The sequence below is a fragment of the Cervus elaphus genome, chromosome 23, assembly GCF_910594005.1.
Source record: "Cervus elaphus chromosome 23, mCerEla1.1, whole genome shotgun sequence".
Lineage (NCBI taxonomy): Eukaryota > Metazoa > Chordata > Mammalia > Artiodactyla > Cervidae > Cervus > Cervus elaphus.
The window spans coordinates 27,775,501-27,797,979 of NC_057837.1; the positions used below are offsets into that span (position 1 = coordinate 27,775,501).

The window sequence follows — 22,479 nt, forward strand, 5'->3', positions numbered from 1 at the left end:
TTCTGCCATAGTCAGCAGAGTTTGGCAGATTTGTTTTTCACAAACTTAGCTTGTAAAAGAAGGCTGTACCACATTTGGGAGGACACCCTTTCTCGGGCAGAAGGGAAAACAGGGCCACATCTCCAGTGAGGAGGGAATTGTGCAAGTCAGTTGTAGACTCGAGGGCATCTGACCCAAAGCTGCAGGAATTCGGACCTAGGAAAGAAACTTCAGATGATTTAGTGTGTGATCAGAAAAAGAAGTGTAAGAAGACCCCCAGATTTCTGGTTTGGGGAAAACAGGATGAATAGTGAGGCTACTAGTTGAAACGGGAACTATTAGCAGGCGAACAAGTTAGAGGTGAGTTCAGCTTTGGAAATGTTAAATTTTAGGTGCTCACCCGATATTCTAGGCAGAAGCTAATTGGTAAAAGGAGGTCTGCCACTTGGGGTGGGGGTGGACTCTGAGTTTGAGATGCAAATGTGGGGACCATCAGCATGTAAATGGGGTTTGAAGCCCCCGGAAAGGGTTGAGATTAACCAGGAATGAGAGTAGAGGGGTGAAAAATGAAAGAGACCTTGGACAGAGCCCTGCGGAGCTTCAAACCTGAATGGCTGGGCGAGCCTGAGGCTGATCCCTGCTTTGTGTGGGAGGCGAGCGTTCTCAGAAACCGCTCCTTCCTCCCCATCCCCTGGGGTTGGAGCCCTTTGGCAGCTCCAGAACACCTTGAGTCAAATTCTGCCAAGTGGAGTTTGTGGACTCTTACATAAGCCATGATACCTTGATGTCTCGGGGTCAGATAATCCACCAGATCGATCATCCTTCCCTTCCTTTACCCTAACACAAGCCTCTCTCTGTGCTTCCCCCCATCAGCTTTCTATGAGTCTTCCCCAGGGGGCTCATCAGAGTCACATCCTGTTGGGAACCGTCCCCCTGCGGTCTCGGGTCCTACCAGCTCCAACTGAACAGATGGTTCTCCTGGGTCACGTTACCTGCTGGAGGCTTGTTACAACTACGAATTTGCCAGCCCCACCCCAAAGATGATATCTATCAGGTGTAATGGGTGGAACTGTGACAAAGATTCTTTGCTTGGCTGAACCTGCAACGGGTCTCCTGAACTTCCTCCTAGACCCATCCATGCACTTCCTTGTAAAATCCAGTCTTAGCAAATCTGATCACCCTCAATGTCTGAACAGGGTCCTTGTCCTCCACCATCGCCCAGGCGCTTGATCATCCTGGCCTGCCTTCAGCAAGTGCTTCTAGAGCCGTGCTGTCCAATAAATACGGTAACTACTCTTCACTGTCCCTTTTGAGAGCTTGGAATGTCCCACATGTGATGTGCTCTCTGTGAAAAGTGCACTGGATTTTGAAGACTACAAACAAACAAACAAAAAATGTAAAATAGCTTAATGATTTTTATACTGATTCATCTTGAAATAGAATACTTCTGAAGCCAAATGGAGTCCAGAAATAAACCCACCCGTAAATGGACAACTGGTTTTTCTTTTAATTAATTTAATGAATTAATTTTGACTGTGTTGGATCTTAGTTGAGGCACTATCTAGTTGTGACGCTCAGGCTTAGTTGCTCCGCCTGCTGCAATGTGGCATCCCAGTTCCCTGACCAGGGCTCAAACCCAAGTCCCCTCCATTGGAAGGTGCACTTTAACCACCGGACCACCAGGGAAGTCCATGAAATAGAATATTATGGATATGTTTGGTTATATAAAATATATTATTCATTTCATTTTTTTTTTTAATGTGGTCATCTGACTATTTAAAGTGACACATGGCTCACAGCTTGTTTCTCCTAGACAGCTCAGCTCTGGGTGATGCCCCAGTCCAGAGCCCCAGACACAGGTGTTCCCATACTTACATGAGTGTTCCACAAACACTTCGAATTGAGCATGTTCCAGACCAAAGCAATTATTTCTCTTCCAACCCTGCCCACTCCCCCCACCCCACCAACTCCTCCTCTACTTGGCATCTTGGCGGACAGATGATTATCTGCTCAACTGCTCGTGCCAGAACCCTGGCAGTCATCCCCAGTCTGCACGTGCTGTTATCCATCAGCTCTACCACCTTCATATTGCTCCGCTCCCCTCCCACAGTCCCTGTCTCTCTGTTTATTTCTCATCTCTCCCCTCAGCTGTTGTAGAAGTCTCATGTATGGTATTTTTGCTGTGATTTTCACTGATTTCCATTCGGTTCAAAGTGATTAATGCTGTGGGAATGATATTGATCCAAGGCAAACCTGATCGTGTTCCTTCCCTGCTCCAAACCTTTGGGTGGTTTATGTGCCTCTGGCTCTGTTTCTCAGAGTATTGAGTTCATTCATGGGTGTGTGTGGATGATTTTAAGGGTATGGGGAGGAACATCTTATATATACATCTTGTACACTGAAAAGACATAACTAACAGGTAAAACTTGTGATTTCATGAGCATTATTCTTTAGGATAAAAAGTGTGTCAGAGAAGGTTTTTTTGATTTACTTATTTGTTAATTTTTGGCTGCGCTGGGTCTTCATTGCTGCACATGGAATTTAGTTGTGGCGAGCAGGGGCTACTCTCTAGTTTTGCTACAGGCTTCTCATTGGGGTGGCTTCTCTTCTTGTGGAGCATGGGCTCTAGGGCGAGTGGGCTTCAGTGGTTGCAACCTGAGGGCGCTAGAACCTGGGCTCAGTAGTTGAGGCACACGGGCTTGGCTGCCTTGCAGCTTGTGGAATCTCCCCAGGCCAGGGATTGAACCTGGGTCCCCTGAATTGGCAGGTGGATTCCTAACCATTGGGCCACCAGGGAAGTCCCTCACATTTTAAAGAAACTGTAGCACAGTCGAAAGTAATGGTATTGGTCAAGTAAATGCATTTCTGATAAATTTCAGACTCAATATGGTTAAAAAAAAATCTTCACGACCCAGCTTCTAATGTCCTCTCTAATATAATCTCCAGAAGGTATCCCCTTGCTATTCTTCAGCCATACAACCGTGCCAGGTACTTGCAGGTCTTCAGGCCCAGTTTCTCCTTCTCCACATAGCATCTCATCAGGTGCTAGTTCTTTGTTGTACCACCACATCCCCCTCTTCTGGCAAATAAGAACTAAACCTGTAAGACTCTTCTCGGAGAGTCTTCGCTCTCTGAAGAGTTCTCTGGCAATGCATGGGGGAACCCTACCCATGGTAGGCAGCATAATGGTCCCCAGAGTTATCATCCACATGTGCTTATGGTATCTTGGCTGGCAAAAGGGATTTTGCAGAGGTGATTAAAGATTTTTTTGGGTGGGTGAGATTTTCCTGGATTATTTGGATGGACCAGTGTAACACCAGGATCCTGTCAACTTAAAAAATATTCACAACCTAAAAATTGGGAGTTATGTTTTCTTGGGTAGGAATTTTTAGGACTTCAAGCCCTGGAGGCAGCAACTCAAATAACCCTGAGATAACTGCTCCGAGAGGTGAGGCTGGGTGGGGGGGTGGGGGGGTGGGGAGGGGAGCAGCAGGTTATATAGAAACTTTGCAACAAAGGGCACATAGTCTGAATGTCAAAAGATTATTGTTGATTAAAGGAAAACCAGACATCCCATGTTAAGGAGTTTAGTGCTTTTCCAAAAAAAGAAAAAGAAAAGGGAGTTTAGTGCTTTTCTCTGTACAGGAAGATACAAGAGTCTGGACTTAATCATTCCTTCCACATGCACCTCAGCTGTCTGGGGCCAGTATCCTGTTTTTTCACATCCTGAGTTTCCTCAGGGCTCACTGTAGGGAGTGGCTGCAGACTAATGGCTAAACTAGATGGCAGGTGTTCTTTCTTTCCAGAATTTCTTCAGGGCTCACCAGCTCACACCGGAGGGCTGTAGTTGCCGATGACTGTGACATCCTTTGTTTATTGATATGGAAGGAAATGTTCCATTTCTCAGTACTGTTAACATCCCTATGTTATACTTGAGGAAATTGAGACACAGAGAAGGTAAGCAACTTGTCCAGATTACAATGGCGAAAAGTGGAGGACTTGGATTAGAACCTGGGCTGTCTGTCTCCCAAGTCAACACTCAAAGATGCAGGCATTCACTGAGTGAGTGGCTGAGAAAGAGCCCACTTCTGTGCTCCCCCTGAAATAGTAGGATGGGTTTACTCTCCTGCTCCGCCCCTCCCCCAGGTTGGGCATTATACATCTGAGTTATCTGCACACACAGAGGCCTGACTGAAAGGGTGGCAGTTGGCTGGACCATGGTTGAGGCCACAGAGATGCCTGACATATTATCCCTTACCCTCCACTCTTGATAGGACCTAGGTGCACTCAGGTATTTAGGAAGGACACCTCATTCTCCCCTCTTCCTCCCTCTCAATCCAGGTCAGGACTTAAGATTCACTAGGCCAGGGGTCCCCAACCTCCAGGATCTAATGCCTGATGATTTGAGGTGCAGTTGATGTAATAGTAATAGAGTACACAATAAATGTAATGCATTTGGGTCATCCTGAAACCATCTCCCTTCCCCCACCCACAATCCGTGGAAAAACTGTCATTAACAAAACCATTCTCTGGTGCCAAAAATGTTGAGGACTGCTGCATTCAACCATCACCTGCTTCCCCAGCAGATGACAGGAGATTTCCTTCCAGGTCCTTCACTGCCTGCAGACCTGTCTTTGCAGTCCTAGACTTCTCTGCGAGCAGGGCTCAGGGCCTGGGGGCAAGTATGGCAGTCTGCTATGGGGGGTGAGGGGGGCAGAAATTCAGATCCAGAAGCAAGAGTGCCAGAAGTGATAGGTTCAGAGCCTAGAAAGGATAGATAGAGCCTTGGCAGCCCAGGTGGGAAAGCAACTTAGGAGTCTGTGCCTGGGACCACTCATTGTTGGCCCCCTCATACCCAGCATCCTAGGGGCGTGGTTCTGAAAAGGGGCATGATTCCTAAGGCAGATTTTAGGCTGCATCCTGATATTTTGGGGGCCCTCCCTATTTCCCCTGGGGCTTCCCTGGTGGCTCAGTGGTAAGTAATCCACCTGTCAAGACTCGGGTTCAGTCCCTGGATTGTGAAGATACCCTGGAGAAGGAAAGGCCAACCCATTCCAGTATTCTTGCCTGGGAAATTCCATAGACTGAGGAGCCTGATGGGCTAGAGTCTACATGGTTGCAAAGAGTCAGACACAATTTAGCAACTAAACAACAACAACTCTTGTCCCCTTAGGCCCCTCTCTAAGCTTACCCCTGTCGTCCTGTACAGATATGAGAGTTGGACCATATAGAAGCCTGAGTACCGAAGAATTGTTGCTTTCGAATTGTGATGCTGAGAAGACTCTTGAGAGTCCCTTGGACAGCAAGGAGATCAAACTAGTCAATCCTAAAGGAAATCAATCCTGACTATTCATTGGAAGGACTGATGTTAAAGCTGAAGTTCCAATACTTTGGCCACCTGATTCGAAGAGCAAACTCATCAGAAAAGACTCTAATGCTGGGAAAGATTGAGTGCAGGAGGAGAAGGGGGCAGAGAGGATAAGATGGTTAGATCGCATCACTGGCTCAATGGACATGAGTTTGAACAAGCTCCAGGAGATAGTGAAGGACAGTGAAGCCTGACAGGCTACAGTCCACAGGGTGGAAAAGCACTGGGCACAACGTAGCAACTGAACAACAACTTGAAACTACAGAGCAAGGCTCCAGATTCCTGTCTATATAAGAGAAACTGGCTCTTTTTTTTTACACTGTGAACATTTCCAGTGATCCAAATCCCCCCAAAACAGGGAAACAGCTTAAAGGCCAATCTTTTTTTTTTCTTGCATGACATAAACATACTTTCTTCTTATTTTTAAATATCACTTCTCTCATTTCACCATTCTTGTCTAAAACGTCAGGTCAACAACAAGCCTTACTTTTGAGCAGCTGCTAGTTTGCAGGCCCTGTGCTCAGTATAGAACACTGTGAACAGGTCAAGATCCCATTCAGTGACAGAGAAATGCTGTAATGCCAAGCGTGAAGTCAAGGTCTCAGGGATTTTTTTTTTTTTTTTTTTTTTGAGGAGCAGGGATCTATGAACCTTCTGAAATTATGTGGAAAATTCTGTCTACTCTTGCCTTTCTGGAAAGAGAGTTCCTAGCTTCTGTCAGCTTCCCAGCTATGATAATAGCTTTTATCATATTCCCAAAGTGGGTAATATGGTGACAAGTGCTGTGGGAGAACAGAATTTGAAGGAAAAAGTGGAACTATAGGGAGTGCATTATTATTCCATTAGTTTATTAATGCTACTGTCCTTACAAATAATCATCAATTATTTTCTTCAGGGGTCTTTTACAATCTTCAGTAAAAGATTTTATTGTTAGTCTTTTGGGCAAGAAAAAAAAATCACACGAAATTTAAGTCATGGTGTTTGACTTCAGAAGGAGTGATTTTTTTTTTTTTTTAATTGGAGTACAGTTGCTTTACAATGTTGTGCTCGTGTCTGCTGTCCAGCAAAGTGAATCAATGGTATGTTTATATAGACCTGCTCTTTTTTGAATTTGCTTCCCACTTAGATCACTGAGTTGGTTATTTCTAAAGGAAAGGAGCTCCTTGGAGTGGACCATAGTTAGCAAGTCCCCTGCAAGCTCCCTCCCCTAATCAAGCCTGGGACTCCCCCCTGAGACCTGCTTTCTGCAGCATCCCCATGCATGACTCTGAGTGGTGGGTCCAGCAGGGTACCCTCCACTGAACTACAACTAACACTATTTTGCTTTCTGAAATTCTGGCTTTGCACCTCTCCAAATGTACCCACACTCTCCAAAATCCCACTGTGCTGTGGAGTTATCCCTGGCGAATCCCCCTTTTCCTCAGCAGAAAAGTGATGAATCTGGTGCTATATAAAATGAAGATTTTATTGTTTGCACTCAGAGAGTAGCAAAAGTTACAAAATTAGTTAGGTTTTCCCTTTGTCTCTTTGATACAGGAGTGATAACTAGGGGTGACAGGGGAGAAAGCCAGTTTATTTTCCTCACTTATATTTTAACATCTCTGTCTCTTCCTGCCTTCACTCACTAAAATGAGCGAGGTTTTGCACACAATTTCCAAAAATGCATAGACTACTCCCCACCTCCCTCAAATCCTGAGACCCAGAGAGCCAGCCCCCTCCAGATTCATTGTCAGCTCCTCCCTCGACCCTTCCATTCCCACTTCTGTTAAGGAAAACTGCTCTTGCCTTTTAGCCAGAGATCCTAACCCAACCGTTTCTAGCTTCCTGTCCTTCAGGGGTTGGTTCTGCAACATAATAAAGGGGTGCATTTCTTCCCATTTTTTCTGAATGATATATAATTGGTTCTCTCCCCACCCCCACCACTGCCCCCGCGGCTAAGACCCTCTCCTCTGCGAGGGATCGTATTGTAATGAACAATAAGTGTGAGATGCCTGATCCCCCCATAGTATTTGGTGGGGGAGGAGGAAAGAGGGAGAGGTGAGGGGAAGAAGCAGAGAAGACAGGTAGAGAGGTTGTGTCTGTGAGGACAGAATTTTCAGGCTTACTGTCTATTTCCTGCTATCAGAACTGTTTAAATAAAAATTGGCTCCATGGTGGTCCAGTGGCTAAGACTCTGTGCTCCCACTGCAGGGGGCCTGGGTTCAATCCCTGGTCGGGGAACTAGGTCCCACATGCCGCAATTAAGAGTTCACATACCACAACTAAGACCCAGTGCAGCAAAAAAAAAAAAAAAAGGGCTCCAGAATCAAGCCCTCCGTGAACTGAAGTTCACTGTTCTGCCAGCAAAGGAGCAGCTATTTATTCACATTCTTTGTTCTCCACTTTTAATTCCTGGCCAGCTTTGCCCTTCGCCCCCAAACACACCATCTTCCTTAATTATCTCCTCTGGTCAGAGGCCACTTGGGAAAAGATTGAGTTCTTCCCACCTGAGGGTTCCTGTCCATGTCCAGCACTTGCTCTGTGCTGAAGCATGCAAGGCCCAGGCCCAGGCTCAGGAGTGGACCTGGACTCGGGACCTCTAGAGGCAGAACTAGACAGACAGAATACAAGGGAGGAACAATAAATAATGCTGGAGACAAATTCAGTTTGAGTTTGAGTCTCTCAGGGTACTCCCATCTGGAATGCAGGGGCCGAGTCTCTCAGGGTACCCCCATCTGGAATGCAGGGGCGGTGTCCGATTTGGGATGAAGTTCGGGGTTTGGCTCTTCTTGGCCTCTGGCTGCGATGGTACTGTTTCTTTCAAGGGGAGTGAGCCGCATGTTTCCTTTTCTCGGCTTAGCAAGCCATCCAAGCAACATGTGGGGGGTTGGACTGGATGAACCTTAAGATCTTTTTCCACCTGGAGGTTCAGTGATTCCTTTAAGGTGAATGAATTGTCAGCACCCCTGACAATTTGTTGTTGATGGTGATTATTTATTTATTTATTTTTTGATGGTGATTATTTCCTTTGCTGGGTCTGCATTGTCAGGCGGATTCTTTCCCTCCTTGCCACTAAGTATATATGATAAATACATAAAGACAAGAATGAGAAAGAGTCACACCAAATGACCCGTGGGAGGGAGAGGAGGAAAGTCTGAGGAGGTGGCTACAGTAGAATTCTACCTGTGGTATTTTATCTGAAGAAAGATCTAGGGGATTCCCTGGTGGTCCAGTGGTTAGAATTGCCAGTTTTCACTGCTGTATGGAGAGTTCAATCCCTGGAGGGGGGGGCGGGGGGGGGGGACTAAGATCCTGCAAGTCACATGGTGCAACCAAATTAAAAAAAAAAACAAAAACAACTAAGAAAACTCAATAAAGGTTAAAACAAAATAGATGTTACACCCATCGCAATATTCTTCCGTCTGGTTAGGGGAGGAAGGAGAGGGTGAGATGTATGGAGAAAGTAACATGGAAACTTACATTGCCCTATGTAAAATAGACAGCCAGTGGGAATTTGTTGTATGTCTCCGGGAACTCAAACAGGAGCTCTGTGACAACCTATCGGGGTGCGACAGGAAGGGAGGGAGGAGGGAGATTCAAGAGGGAGGGGACATATGTATCCCTATGGCTGATTATGCTAATATTTGGAAGAAAACAGCAAAATTCTGCAAAGCAATTATCCTTCAATCAATCAAAAAATAAATTTTAAAAATTCTTCCATCTGAAGACCAGGGCAGTCTCTCCCTCTGTGATTGGGCTATATGGGACATGGGCTCTCTGGCCTTGCATTTGTTTAGGGCCAAGCCTCACCATGTATTTCTGGAGGTCCTCTTACGTCTCAGGCATGTTCCTAGGTGATAGGAACTCCGTGATGAGCAGGACAGACGTGGCTCCTACTCTCAGATAGCGTTTTCCTCCCAGGGATGCTCTTGCATGACGGTTTTCACTGGGCCAGCAGCATCAGCCTCACCTCAGAACTTACTGGAAATGCAGATCTGGGGTCCCTACCCAGACCTGTAAACTCAGGATGCTATGGGGTTGGGGCCCCGTAGGGGTCACTTTCACAAGCCCTCCAGGCGATTCTGGTGCACCCTCAAATGTGGGAACCACTGCTCTTGTATGAAGAAGAGAATGCCCTCTCCTTTTTACACCCAATTTGGGAGGGAGGGAGGGAGTGTCCTTCCACAAGTTGCCTGCGTCCCAAAGTGTTCCAGAGGTGAAGAGAACACTGTTGGATCCTGCGTGCAGCCCTTTCAGCACGCTTGCATACACCACCCCAGTTCTGCTGTCACCCTGTTCTGGGGCCCACTGCTCTGGGGCGCTTGGAGCCCCTCCCCCCACCCCCCCTCAGGCTGGGCCTCAGGACTGTGCCAGGTTCGTCAGATCAGACTCTTTCCAAGTCAGACTCATCCTCCACGGAGCCTCCCTCCAAGCTGCTCGCCCCAGGTCCGATGTCTGTGTGTGTCCAAGCTCCTGGGGCAGATTAAGTTCAAGTCATTTTCCCAAAAGTACTACAACTCCCATGGGAAAGTGGGGCACAGTTGTATACCTGGGCACGGGGCGGGGGGGGGGGCTGTGGTCCACCAGCACCATGACACTCTACCCCAGCTTCCACCTGGTCAAGATATCCTCCTTGGTTTGGCGCTTAAGACCCTCAGTGAACTGACTCTATCTACGTTTCTCTCTCTCCCTTCTGAAAGGTGACTGTGGAGAAAACGTACTTGTCCTTGCTCATAGAAGATAGTCACACTTTCTGTCTCAGAGGCTTGTATTTTATTTTATTTATATTTCTTCTGTCTGAAGTAGTTTCTGTATATGACAACTCCACTGTTCCCACCTCAGCCCCATCCATGTTTATCATTTCAGATCAGTCTCAAATGCCATTTCCTCCCTCTCTAGCTGGAGGCAGTTGCTTCTTCCTTTGTGTTTGCCTTGTCCAAGGCTTTATCAGCTTCCGTAACCTGTCATTTATCTCTCACATTTCATCCTGTATTCCAGTGTTTTATGTGTCTGTTGTATTACGTCATGAATCTCTTAGACATCTTAGTCGAGATAATTCCTTAATGATGCTAAGCATATTTCCAAGCTCAAGTGATATCAGTAAAGGTGTTGTTCCAAAGTGTCTGAGACGTGGTCTTCTGTCCTCAAATTACTGTGAGTCTAGAGGGGAAGACGGATATTTTGTTTATGCAAGGCGACTGAGCTCAGGACAGGGTGATGTATTTGCCTGGAGGAGAGAAAGGCGAATTCTGTTTGCGAAGGCCTCGGAGGTGGGTGGGGTTTACGGAGAAGGTCGAACTGGAAGCTGTTGGAGGGAGGAGTTCTCATTACAAGAAAGTGTAAGAGAGACATCCCTGGTGGTCCAGTGGGTAAGGCTCTGCGCTCCAAATGCAGGGGGCCCGGGCTCAATCCCTGGTCAGGGAACTAGATCCCACATGCTGCACGCAACTAAAGAGCCTTCCTGCCACAAATAAGACTCCTGTGCAGCCAAACAAGTAAACAAATATTTTAAAAATATGTATTTAAAAAAAGGACTTTCTGGCAGTCCAGTGGTTAAGGCTGTACTTCCAGTGCGGGCATAGGTTTGATTCCTGGACGGGAAACCAAGATCCTGCATGCCAAGTGGTGCAGCCAAGAAATAAATAAAAATAAATTTAAGAAGTTTTTTAAATAAGAAAGTGTAAGAGGATGAGAGACTGAAATGGGGCAAAGACACCCTCTCCTGTTTTCTGAGAGAAAAAGACAAAAAGGTATAGACAGTAAAGAAAAGTAGGTACAGTTTCACAGAAGCCAAGGGACGAGTTTGTTCTATAGGAATAGAGTTAGAATCAGCACCAGAAGTGAAGTAGAGAGATGCCCTTGATATAAGGTCATCGTTACTGCCAACCTTATTCAGGAACCGCAAGAGGTACATAATCCTGAGAGCAAACCACCACGTAGGTGGCCAAAGTATTGCAGTTTCAGCTTCAGCCTCAGTCCTTCCGATGAATATTCAGGGTTGATTTCTTTTAGGATTAACTGGTTTGATCTCCTTGCAGTTCAAGGGAGTCTGAAGAGTCTTCTCCAACACCACAGTTCAAAAGTGTCAATTCTTCAGCATTCAGCTTTCTTTGTAGTCCAACTCTCACATGACTACTGGAAAAGCCATAGCTTTGACTAGACGGACCTTTGTTGGCAAAGTAATGTCTCTGCTTTTTAACATGCTGTCTAGGTTGGCCATAGCTTTTCTTCCAAGGAGCAAGCGTCTTTTAATTTCATGGCTACAGTCACCATCTGCAGTGATTTTGGAGCCCCCAAAATGAAGTCTGTCACCATTTTCATTGTTTCCCCATCTATTTGCCATGAAGTGATGGGACTGGATGCCATGATCTTAGTTTTCTGACACCAGAAAAACTAAATCTTAGTTTTCTGACACCAGAAAAACTAAATCTTAGTTTTCTGACATCTAATTTTTTAACACACTGCTGCTGCTGCTGCTGCTAAGTCACTTCAGTCATGTCCGACTCTGTGCGACCCCATAGACGGCAGCCCACCAGGCTCCCCCGTCCCTGGGATTCTCCAGGCAAGAACACTGGAGTGGGTTGCCATTTCCTTGCATGAAAGTGAAAAGTGAAAGTGAAGTCTCTCAGTCGTGTCCGACTCTTGGCGACCCCATGGATTGCAGCCCAACAGGCTCCTCCGTCCATGGGGTTTTCCAGGCAAGAGTAACACACTAGGTATATTTAAAAGATTTTTTCTCCCTTTAGAAAGAGTCTATAGTAATAAAGTTGAGAAGTGTTGAATGACCATTTCCTCCTGCTGTGTTTCATGCAGAATCTCCCTCTGGCCAGTAGGAGGCAGCATAACCTAATGCTCTGAGTTAGGATCGTTGCTCCAGTGGGCTCTGGCCCAGGGAAGGAGGCTGTGGATGGTTCTGTACTTAGATTTCCTTCTCTGCATCTTGAGAAAGGTAGGAATTAATAATAATTAATTAACAGTCTCTTCAAAATGTTAAATGATGTGGGCATGCAGGTCGTCATTGCAGGAATCAAGGCTGAATAGAACACCAGTCTCGCCAGTGTGGCCCTGAAATCTGAAAAGCTCAAAGATTTTTACAAGGGAGTCTTGTTCCTATTTCTGCAAATGGAAACTCTACTATGTAAATTCACAAAAGACATGGATGCCCAGTATGTAGCTATAACTAAACTAAAATAAGTATTACAGCCAACTTCTACTTGTAGGTATGAAAAAATGGAAAAGCAAGGGTTTTCTGGCCATATGCTCTAAAATTGTTTAAAATGATTATATTACTTTTGATTGCATTAAAGCAGTCATTTGTCTATTGCAAACACTGTATATTACTACCTGCAAGAGCTGAAATGTTAGGTCTGATGTATTTGCAAGTCTTTCCACTTCCCAGAGGCAGCAAAGCATAGTGGAGATGCATACCAGCCTTTCCCTCCAGCTGTGTGACCTCAGAGAGTTGGTCCAACCTCTCTGCTCTTCCCAGCACCTATGAAACTGCACTGTCATGATAGTACCAACTGGCTAAGCGTATTGGGGAGCATGAAATAAGAGCCTGGGACATAGTGGACACTCAGTAAAATATTCAAGATGTTATTAGTGCCTGGATGTTTGGTCCCTAATCTAGACTATGATGTGGGGCATTGAGTTAAATACCTTCCAATGTCAAGTTCTATGATTCCATGGGATATGGTGAAATGATAAAATGGACTTTTGTTTCAGTTTTGCTAAAACCATCCTCACGTTGAACACGAACAGGAAAGTTACTCTGCTGATCTTGACCCTGTTAAGGTTGTCAGGATCACGAGCTACATTCTCAAAACGCCTCAACTGCTTTCCCCACCCCCCACAGGTTAGTATCTTGGAGGCAGGCCTCTGAGCTGAACACTACAGCTACTGCCGTTCACTCAGCAGGACTCTAAGTAAGTATCTTGAGGGAATTAATGGACATGATCATGTTTGGGGGGACCCGTGAAGGAGAATCAACATGTAACTAGAGCAAGATGCCATGTGAAAAATGGCTATATGGTCATGTGTGCTTGGAAACCCTGCTTACCACAGTCTCCTCCTAGAGACTTCCCCACTGTAGTGTGGAAACTCTGTCCATCAGAAATGGAATGCGAGCCACAGGTGTAGTTTAAAATTTTCTAGCAGCCACATTAAAAAAGTGAAAAAGGAACAGACGAAATTGATCTTATTTACCCTTTTCTTTTTCCTTTTCAGCCGCACCCAGTGGCTTGCCAGATCTTAGTTCCCCGACCAGGGATTGAACACAGGTCCCCGGCCTTGGCAGCACCATGTCCTCACTGCTGGACTGCCAGGGTAGTCCCTGAAATAGATTTTAATGATATATTTTATGGAACGCAATTTACCCAAACTGTAACCAATATTTTTAAATTATCTCCCTAAATCTTTGATAGCTGGCGTGTATTTTACAGCTAGTGCACGTCTCAGTTTGGATTAGTCATGTCTCAAGTGCTCCGGGCCTCATGAAGCCAGCAGCTACGTTATGGGATGGCTCAGGCTCCAAGAATCTATGCTTGGAGGGAATCCCAATATAACCTGAAAAGGCCCCATGGAGTGACAGGGGAAATAATGGAAAAGAATAGAAGGTGCATTTACGTTAACTTAAAAGCAAAGATCTTGGGAGACAGTCTGTCCTGAAAAGGCCTAAATAACATAAGTTAGGGTTTAAAATTTCTCATTGTATGTTAATGACCCATATCAGCATTTCCCCTAAAACCCCTGGAAGAGACTAACAGAGACACTTGTGGTCAAGGCAGAGATGGGCAGAAGCACCTGTAGTCCAGTCCAGGAGATGATACAGTCTTGTGTTTATTCACTGTTTGAATTCTTATTTAATCTTGCGTTTCTCTGCTCCTGGGTGTCTACAGGTTGAGGCTGTGTGGAGTTGGACAATTTTTAAAAAATCTGCAAACCATGTACGTTAGCAGCAACCACTTCTCAAACTCTTTGGCAAGAGACAGCTTTTGCTCTGTGTCTCATCCCACTTTTCTGGTCCCAACCTTTCCACTGTGTCTGTGCGCTGGCATTCTCTTCACTCCCCAGCCTGACTCCCCCACCTTCGTCTCATCTTCCAGCCAGCTTTCTTCCCCCAGATGGAAGAAGCCACAAATTGAAATATTTGGTCCCCTCCTGACCTGCTGTGAAATACTTCCTCTCACATACCTCTGTTAAAAACGTTTTAAGATCCCACATATTAATCAATGTGATTCTTTATCAGCATCACATAATTGTGCCATGAACCGCAGCCATAAGTCAAAAGACCTTCTCTAAACTTTCAGTGATTGCTCTGGACAGTTTTGTAGGAGGGAAGACGGGAGACATTTAATCAGACTGGAGTCTTTCAGGAGAGCATCCAACCTACCTCAGGACTCATCCAAAGGCCGTTTGCTTTTCTGTCCCAAGCATTTCGCTAGATCCAAGGTCTGTTAACAATTTGAAAGTCAAACCCCTGTCTCCGGTTACGGAATGGGTATCTCCTTTTGTTGTGTGGGATCAGACACCTGATCCCAGCTGGTAGATCCCCCAAGGATGCTCCTTCCGCACGAAGCTCCAAAATTACCTTCTCAAGTGGGCAGTGCCACGTAACCACACTGGCCATCCGATCCCTGGACCGTGTTTTATATAAACAAGCCCAGCTCACTCTATCATTTGGAGATGTGTGTGCGGAGACAGGCAATTGCCTTGGGACCACATGCTTTTGATAATCTTTTGGCAAGTGAGCACCTCCCCAAGCCAGGATTTGTCATCTTTTCTCTTTCTTAGCGGTGAGAGAATAGATACATGCTTTGTTGGTTCCACTTTTTTGAAAGTCACTGGTCTGTTTTTTGCTGCCTGACTTGCAAGGCTAAGAATGTCAATTTTGGTTACTTTCCATCCCTCAGTGGAGGTTACTTCCCTTCTTCAGTTGGAGAGGAAAGATGTGCAGGAAAGATGACTTAAAATGGCCAAGATGGAAAGAAATTTAGGGCAAAGTGCCCATTTTCCTGTCTGGGTCTATCTACTCCACCAGCCTGGGACGCCTGCCACTTCCTGCTGCTTCACGCTTTCCCCCAGCTAAGGTGTGTGCTCAGAAGCTGATAAAGGTGATTTATACCCTATATCATGAAATTCATGCATTTTAAGTAGTTACTCTATTCCAAAATTGTGCAACCATTACCACTAATTCCAGAACGTTTTCATTACCCCGTAAAAGAAACTCGATGTCCTTTAGCCATCATTCCCTTCACTGCCATCACTAATCTACGTTCTGTCTCTAGAGATATGCCTCTTCTGGACATTTCCTATAAAAGGAATCCTACAGTATATGAGTTTCGTGTCTGACTTTTTTCACATAAAACAGTGGTCCCCAACCTTCTTGGCACCAGGGACTGGTTTCATGGAAGACAATTTTTGCACAGATGAGGCGGATGGTCGGGCGGGGGGGGGATGATTTCGGAATGGTTCAAGCACATTACATTTATTGTGCACTCTATTGTTATTACACTGTGATATATAATGAAAGAACCATGCAGCTCATCATGGTTGTGCAGAATCAGGTCATCAGGCATTAGATTCTCATGAGGATCTTGCAAGTTAGATCCTTCACATGCTCAATTCACAGTAGGGTTCACACTCCTTTGAGAATCTAATACCTCTGATGACCTTACAGGAGGCAGAGCTCAGGTGGTAATGTGAGTGATGGGGAGTGACTGTAAGTACAGATGAAGTTTCACTCGCTTGCCCTCTGCTCACCTCCTTCCAGTTCCTAAGAGGTCATGGATCGGTACTGGTCTGTGGCCCAGGAGTTGGGGACCCCTGACTTAGAAGAATGTTTTCAAGGTTCATCCATATGTGTAACATGAATCAACACTTCATTCCTTCTTATGGCTGAAGAGTATTCCGTGCTCCTCACTTGGTTTATCCATTCATCAGTCAATGTACATTTATGTTGTTTCCACCTTTTGGCTAATATTAATAATACTGTGGTGAACATTCCTGTACAGGTTTTTATAATATAAATGTTTTCATTTCTCTTGGTTATGTACTTTGCAGTGGAATTGCTGGGTCACATGGGAACTCTATGGTTAACTTTCTGAGAATCTGCCAAACTGTTCTCCAAAGTGGCTGCACCATTTCACATTCCCACCACCAACACCCGAGGATGCCATCTCTCCACATCCACATCCTGGTTATCTACTGCCTTTTTGGTCATGGCTATCTGTGTGGATGTGAAGTTCTAGCTCATTGTGGTTTTCATTTGCATTTCCCTAATAGCTAATGATGTTGAACATCTTCTCAGGTGTTTATTGACCATTTGTACATTTTCCGAGAAATGTCTTTTCAAATCCTTGGCTCATTTTCCAAACAGTTGGGTTATTTGTCTTTTCATTGTTCAGCTGTAAGAGGTTTTGGTTTTTCTTAGATTTTCTTTTTTGATTTAGACCATTTTTGAAGTCTTTATTAAAACTTGTTATAACACTGCTTCTGTTTTATGTTTTGGTTTTTTGGTTGAGAGGTATGAGGGATCTTAGCTCCCCAACCAGGCAGTTCAATCCCTGGAAGAGACTGGAAGGCAAAATCCTAACCACTGGACCACCAGGAAAGTCCCTAAGAGTTCTTAATGTATTTTGGATACTAGACCCTTAACTAATAGAAGATTTGCAAATTTTTTTCCCCCATTTTGCAGATCATCACTTTCTGGATAGCTTTCTTTGAGGCAAAATTTTTTTTAATTTGGATGAAGCCTGATGTATCTATTTTTTTAAAATCTGGTGCCTGTGTATAAGATACTTTTTAGGCTATGTTACCTCTTTGAGTGTACTTAACGTTTTAAATTTTAGCTTTAGTTATAGACTGTCATTCTCTGCCTTTTGGTAAAATAACAGAAGCCCAAGAATCAAATAGGCAAGGATTTTGAGGGCCAGGAGGTCACTCAGATTACTTACATGTTAGAAAGCACTTGGTCATAGCTTAATACTGAGACAGGTATCTCAGTGTGTGTGTGTGTGTGTCTGCGCGTGCAAACTGGCATTGCCTGAGGGCCTGATAGATACAACATAGGATTAAAGAGAGTCGATTCACAGACTAGGGTTGAAAATTGAGGGTGAGAACACCACCTCTCACACATGTGTGGTTTACCCCAATGCTGATTCTTCCCAGTCCAAGGTGGAGATGACTTCTCTAAACAGATGACTCCTCTAAACAGGGCCTCCACACTTAACTTGTTGTCCTTCTGCCTCTAATACTCACGTTACCACCTTCATCCTGCTTGACCCCTTTCAAAAGCAGAGGGGCACTGAAGCCTAGACCCTCGGTCAGACTATGTTTACACTTTTTATTTGCTCACTTATCATACTCTGTTTTGTCACTCCTGTGCGCACACCCTCCTTGAGAATCTCAAGTTGGAGAGGGGGAGGCTGGAGTGTTCTTTGCCTCCCCATTGTGTTGGGGATTGGGTCTTGAACATTGGGCTCTCAGTTAAACTTGTGGCCTTGACCTGAACGTCTGCTGACCAATTCTCAGAGCCACTTTATCTAACATACACTTTTGTCAATTATGCCTTTCATCTTCATAGCCCTCTAGTTATTTTTTGGCTGTGCCATATCATGCAGAATCTTAGTTCCCCAACCAGGGATCAAATCCATGCCCCTGTAGTAGAAGTGCAGAGTCCTAACCACTGGACTGCCAGGGAATTCCCTCTTCTAGTTATTTTAGAAGCACACACACAAAACCCTTTTAAGGTGTATGGCAAGAATTTCAGATCATATGTTACTTGGGTCCATTAAAGAATTAATACAAAAATTAAAGATCAATATCAGGTGAGCTCTTACTCCCTCTGTCTGTCTTTCTCTATATATACATATTTAAACTGAAGTAAAATTCATATAATGTAAAGTTAACCACTTTAAAATGAACAATTCTGTCATTTAATATATTATCAATGTTGTGCAAACACCTCTTGTAATTCCTAAACATTTCCATCACTCCTCAAAGAAACCCCACTCCCAGTCACTTTCCATTCCCTCCTCTCCCAGCCCCTGGCAACCACCCATGTGTGGGCTCTTTCTGTGAACTCCCCAATTCTGGATATTTCCTATAAATAGAATCATGTCATCAGTGGCCTCTGGTGTCTGGCTTGTATCATTTATTAATAACTTACTATTTTGAAGTTCATTTATGTTGCAGGATGCCTCAGTACTTCATTCCTTTTCAGAGCTGAATAATATTCCATTGCTTTGCCCTCCTAATTTTTAAAAATAAAGTTCAAGTTAATTACCTCTATCCATTAACAAATAGCCCAACTGTCTCTCCCAGACCCCCATAGTGTTATGTAACCACAACCTGACTGGCAGAATGTTACACTAACAGGATTAGACCTCTTCATCACTGTAGTCAAAGCTGAGTCTAATTAATCAGGTAATGTAAACTGTTCCAATTTAATTCCACTCAAATAACATCATGAAATTTGGGCACTAGGAAGGATTAGTGGCAGAAGAAAATAAATATGAATAGAGCTTCTGAACAGATTTGATTCCTGTTGGAGGCACGTCCTGCCCCCATGGTCTACCAACCTGTCCCCATCATCAGTAAAATTCACCCAGCCTGCACGCTCTTTCAGTGGGGAACATACTCCTGCCCAAGGCTATTCCAACTCTAAAAATCTGTGATTCTGTAGGTCCTTAGTTTGTTTCTACCCCAAATGGCTCACATGTTTAGAGAGAATCTTAATTGGGGAGACTCAGCTGGACCATCAGCTCAGGAGCACCCGGCTGGAGGCAATGAGGACAGGTTTTGGATTCTCTGGAACCCTGGAGACTAAAGCAGAAGATGGTCACAAGCACAAGCTTGTGGATGAACCACGGGGTACAGAGATCTGGGGCACAGGTTGTGGGTTCTAATTATGGCTGCAAGAGTTGAGCTTCCTTTGGGTCTCTCCTTGATTCAGTGTCTTTCATTCTTCTGCTCAGGGAGATGGGGAGGAATCAGAGAGAAGAAGCCAAGGGGTCCCCACTATGAAGGTTAAGGAGGAGAACAGATCTTTTAAAACAATTTCGGTGGCAGCTACATGGATAATATGGAAAGGGGAGAAGAGTGAGATTATAGAACTGCACAAGTTCTGAATGGAATCATTTGGAGATCAGATTAGACAAGGAAGAGGATTAACCTCTCAAACCCACAGTTTACTTGACAGAAAAATAGGACTGCTAATCAGAAAGTAGTGCTCTCTGTAAGGCGCCAGTAGAAAATGTCCGCACCATTGCACTTACTGATGGAACCATTGAAGGGGACCAGGAGATGCCCCCTGCCCAATATGCTGCTTTAGCATAAAGATTATTTTGAGCTGAAGGCAACTGAGAATCAACAGGTACAGGAAGAGTTCTCTTGCTCGCTAAGTCACTCCAGTCGTGTTCGACTCTTAGCTACCCTGTGGACTGTAGCCCACCAGGCTCCTATGCCCATGGAATTCTCCAGGCAAGTATAGTGGAGTGGGTTGCCATTCCCTTCTCCAGGGGATCTTCCCAACCCAGGGATCGAACCCGGGTCTCCTGCATTGCAGGCAGATTCTTTATCATCTGCACTTCCAGGGAAGCCCTGAGAGTTCTCTGGCTTCCCCTTAGCCACCTAAGAGCAGAACATAAATTTCCCTCGGTGACCAAAGTCCCTTTCTCCTGTACCAGGAAGAGGAGAATGACTCATATCACCAGAGACAGATAATTGGCACCGAGAAGAGTCTGCATAAACAGACTTTACTGAAATAACCCTTATTTTCCATTAGCTCTTCTGTCCATGGGATTCTCCAGGCAAGAACACTGGAATAGGTAGCCATTCCCTTCTCCAGGGAATCTTCCCAACCTAGGAATTGAACTTGGGTCTCCTGCATTGCAGGCAGATTCTTTACTGTCTCAGCCACCAAGGAAGCCCCATATCCTAGCCACTTCCCACAATTTATTGTGCCTTGAAGCCCAAAACCCCCTTCCTTTCTTAAAATGATATATAAGCCCCCAAATCTGATAACCTCTTTAAGTTTTATTCTTTTCTATAAATTCCCATGCATGTAAAATGTTAGTAAAAATTGTGTGTCTTTTTTCCTGTTATTTTGTCTTTTGTTAGTTTAATTTACAGGTCCATAGGGACAGAGTTTGAGAGGAGAGAGGAAAGGTTTTTCCTTCCTGGCACTATGCATTCTACACGATGTGTGGATGGGGTAGATCCAGAGGGGAGCTGGGCATTTTGTGATTACAAGTGAGGGAGACTCCTCCCAACTTGATTCAGTGCCATGGCATTGTGGGATTTTGCCACGGCAATTTTTGTGATGACTGTCCACGAGAATATCTTGGTAAATACCCGGTGACCGAACGGCTGATGGCATACTAACAGCAATTCACAGAGAATAGCTTTCTCCTGATGAGTTTTAGCTATAGACCTAGAACAGAAAAGGGATAGAAGAAGTCAGGTGTCAAGGTGGGACTTGGGAGAAGATGAAAAATTGTGCTTAATAAAAGTCAGAGAGAGGTAAAAAGTGATATTGCGTTTCTTGTTTTTCATAAGGAGAAAGGACTTAATGGAAGTTGTTGACTGATTTGAGAGGAACTGATCACCCAGTCATTCAGAAAGGGCATTTTGTCATCTGAAAAACATTCCAAGGCAGGGATTTTGTTTAGAGAATTTAGAGTACAAAGTCTTCCACTATAATCCCAGAAGACACATTGGTGAAATTTAGTTTCCCTAGGATAAGTGGTACTGAGCCTTCAAAGGAAGACAATACATGACACATCTGAAAAAATATTTGGGGATTGAAATGGGTGCCTGTGACTTAATTTTCCAGTGGCATTACACCAAGCAGGATGAGAAACAAACGTTTTTATGCCTAAGATGAGAAATAATGTGGTTATGAAAGATGCTAGTCTGGTATGGCTAATAAGCCACGACCCATGAAATAAGCCAGGGCAATGAAATGAAATACATAATAATGAAATACCAAGTGAAATACTGGGCCACACTGGGGAGTGGACAGAGGAATGTTGCACATGGCAGAGATGGCAGAATGATCCTTCCACCTTTGAGAACAGAGTGGGGGTACATGATTATGAAGAACCGGGGCACTTAACCTGTAAAGACGGGGTTGAAGGAGCTGGACTCCTGAAATCGACCGATTCCTGAAGCTGACCGGCTCCGGTGTGCATACGGCTGGGGGAAGAGGGGAACCACCTTCCACGACGTGGTACCTGTGGGCTGGAAGGACGACTGGTTTGCCCCGATTCAGTCAAAAAGGTGGGAGGGGGGAGCGCCTACCACGGAGACCAGATAACAGAGAAAAAGGAAAAAAGACCACCGAACGCTGAGTCCGGACACGGAAGGAAAAGTTAGGTCAGCTAACAGGGAAGACAGAACAGGAGCAAAGAAAAATGCAGCGTGGCCCGGCCTTATGCTTAAAGGCGACAAACGACGGAGGCTCGCTGGAAACCGGTCCTCCTCCTTCTCTCTGGGCAGAAAGTTCCCGCCGGCCGCGGGCAGATAAAGGAATCCGAGGCTGACTGCCAAAGACCGGAGGTAAGAGACGCAAGAAGAGTTCAGAAGTTCAGGAAAATAAAAGAGGATTATCATTCAAGGGTTCTGTGGACCAGAGAAAAGGTGAAATGACAGGAAGCTCTGAGAGCGGCGGGGGCTGGGGGTGGGGGGGAGGGGGGAGGGGGGAGGGGGGGGGGGTTGGGGGGGGGCGGTCATTAGGGTGAACTCCGCCTGGTGAGGACGGGAAGCCAGCTAAGTAAACAGACAGAGGTGCGCCCGCGTTCCTGTCCCGGAGCACCTAATCAGCCAAATAAGCTCCTCACAAAAGACCAGACAGTGGAGGACTGGTTCTGAGCAGGCTCCATTTTTATAGTCTTGGGGAGAAAACCTTTCTGCCTTGGAGTTTCAATTAAAAAAAAAAGTTTAAGTGTTGTGTATATATATGAATGTGTATGTATACGTATACACACACACACACACACACATATATATTCTATTTTAAATAAAGCCACAGCAGATTTGAAACAGCATTCAGAGGGTTACATGTAACAAAGGAAGACAGAGGGATGGGAGATACCAGCTGGGATACCCGGGAGCCCCCACTTTCCATGAAATAGAGGGTGACAGAAGATAAT

At 45.0% G+C, this 22,479-nt stretch overlaps 1 long non-coding RNA gene across 1 annotated transcript; it reads right to left on the reverse strand.

Moving 5' to 3' along the window:
• Positions 1–13,473: 13,473 nt before the first annotated feature.
• Positions 13,474–20,705, reverse strand: LOC122682023. Its single transcript, XR_006337193.1, has 3 exons — positions 20,681–20,705; positions 18,495–18,578; positions 13,474–13,658 (listed from the first exon to the last, which is right to left on the reverse strand). It is a non-coding gene; the product is annotated as an uncharacterized LOC122682023 (long non-coding RNA).
• Between the last annotated feature and the right edge of the window lie 1,774 nt (positions 20,706–22,479).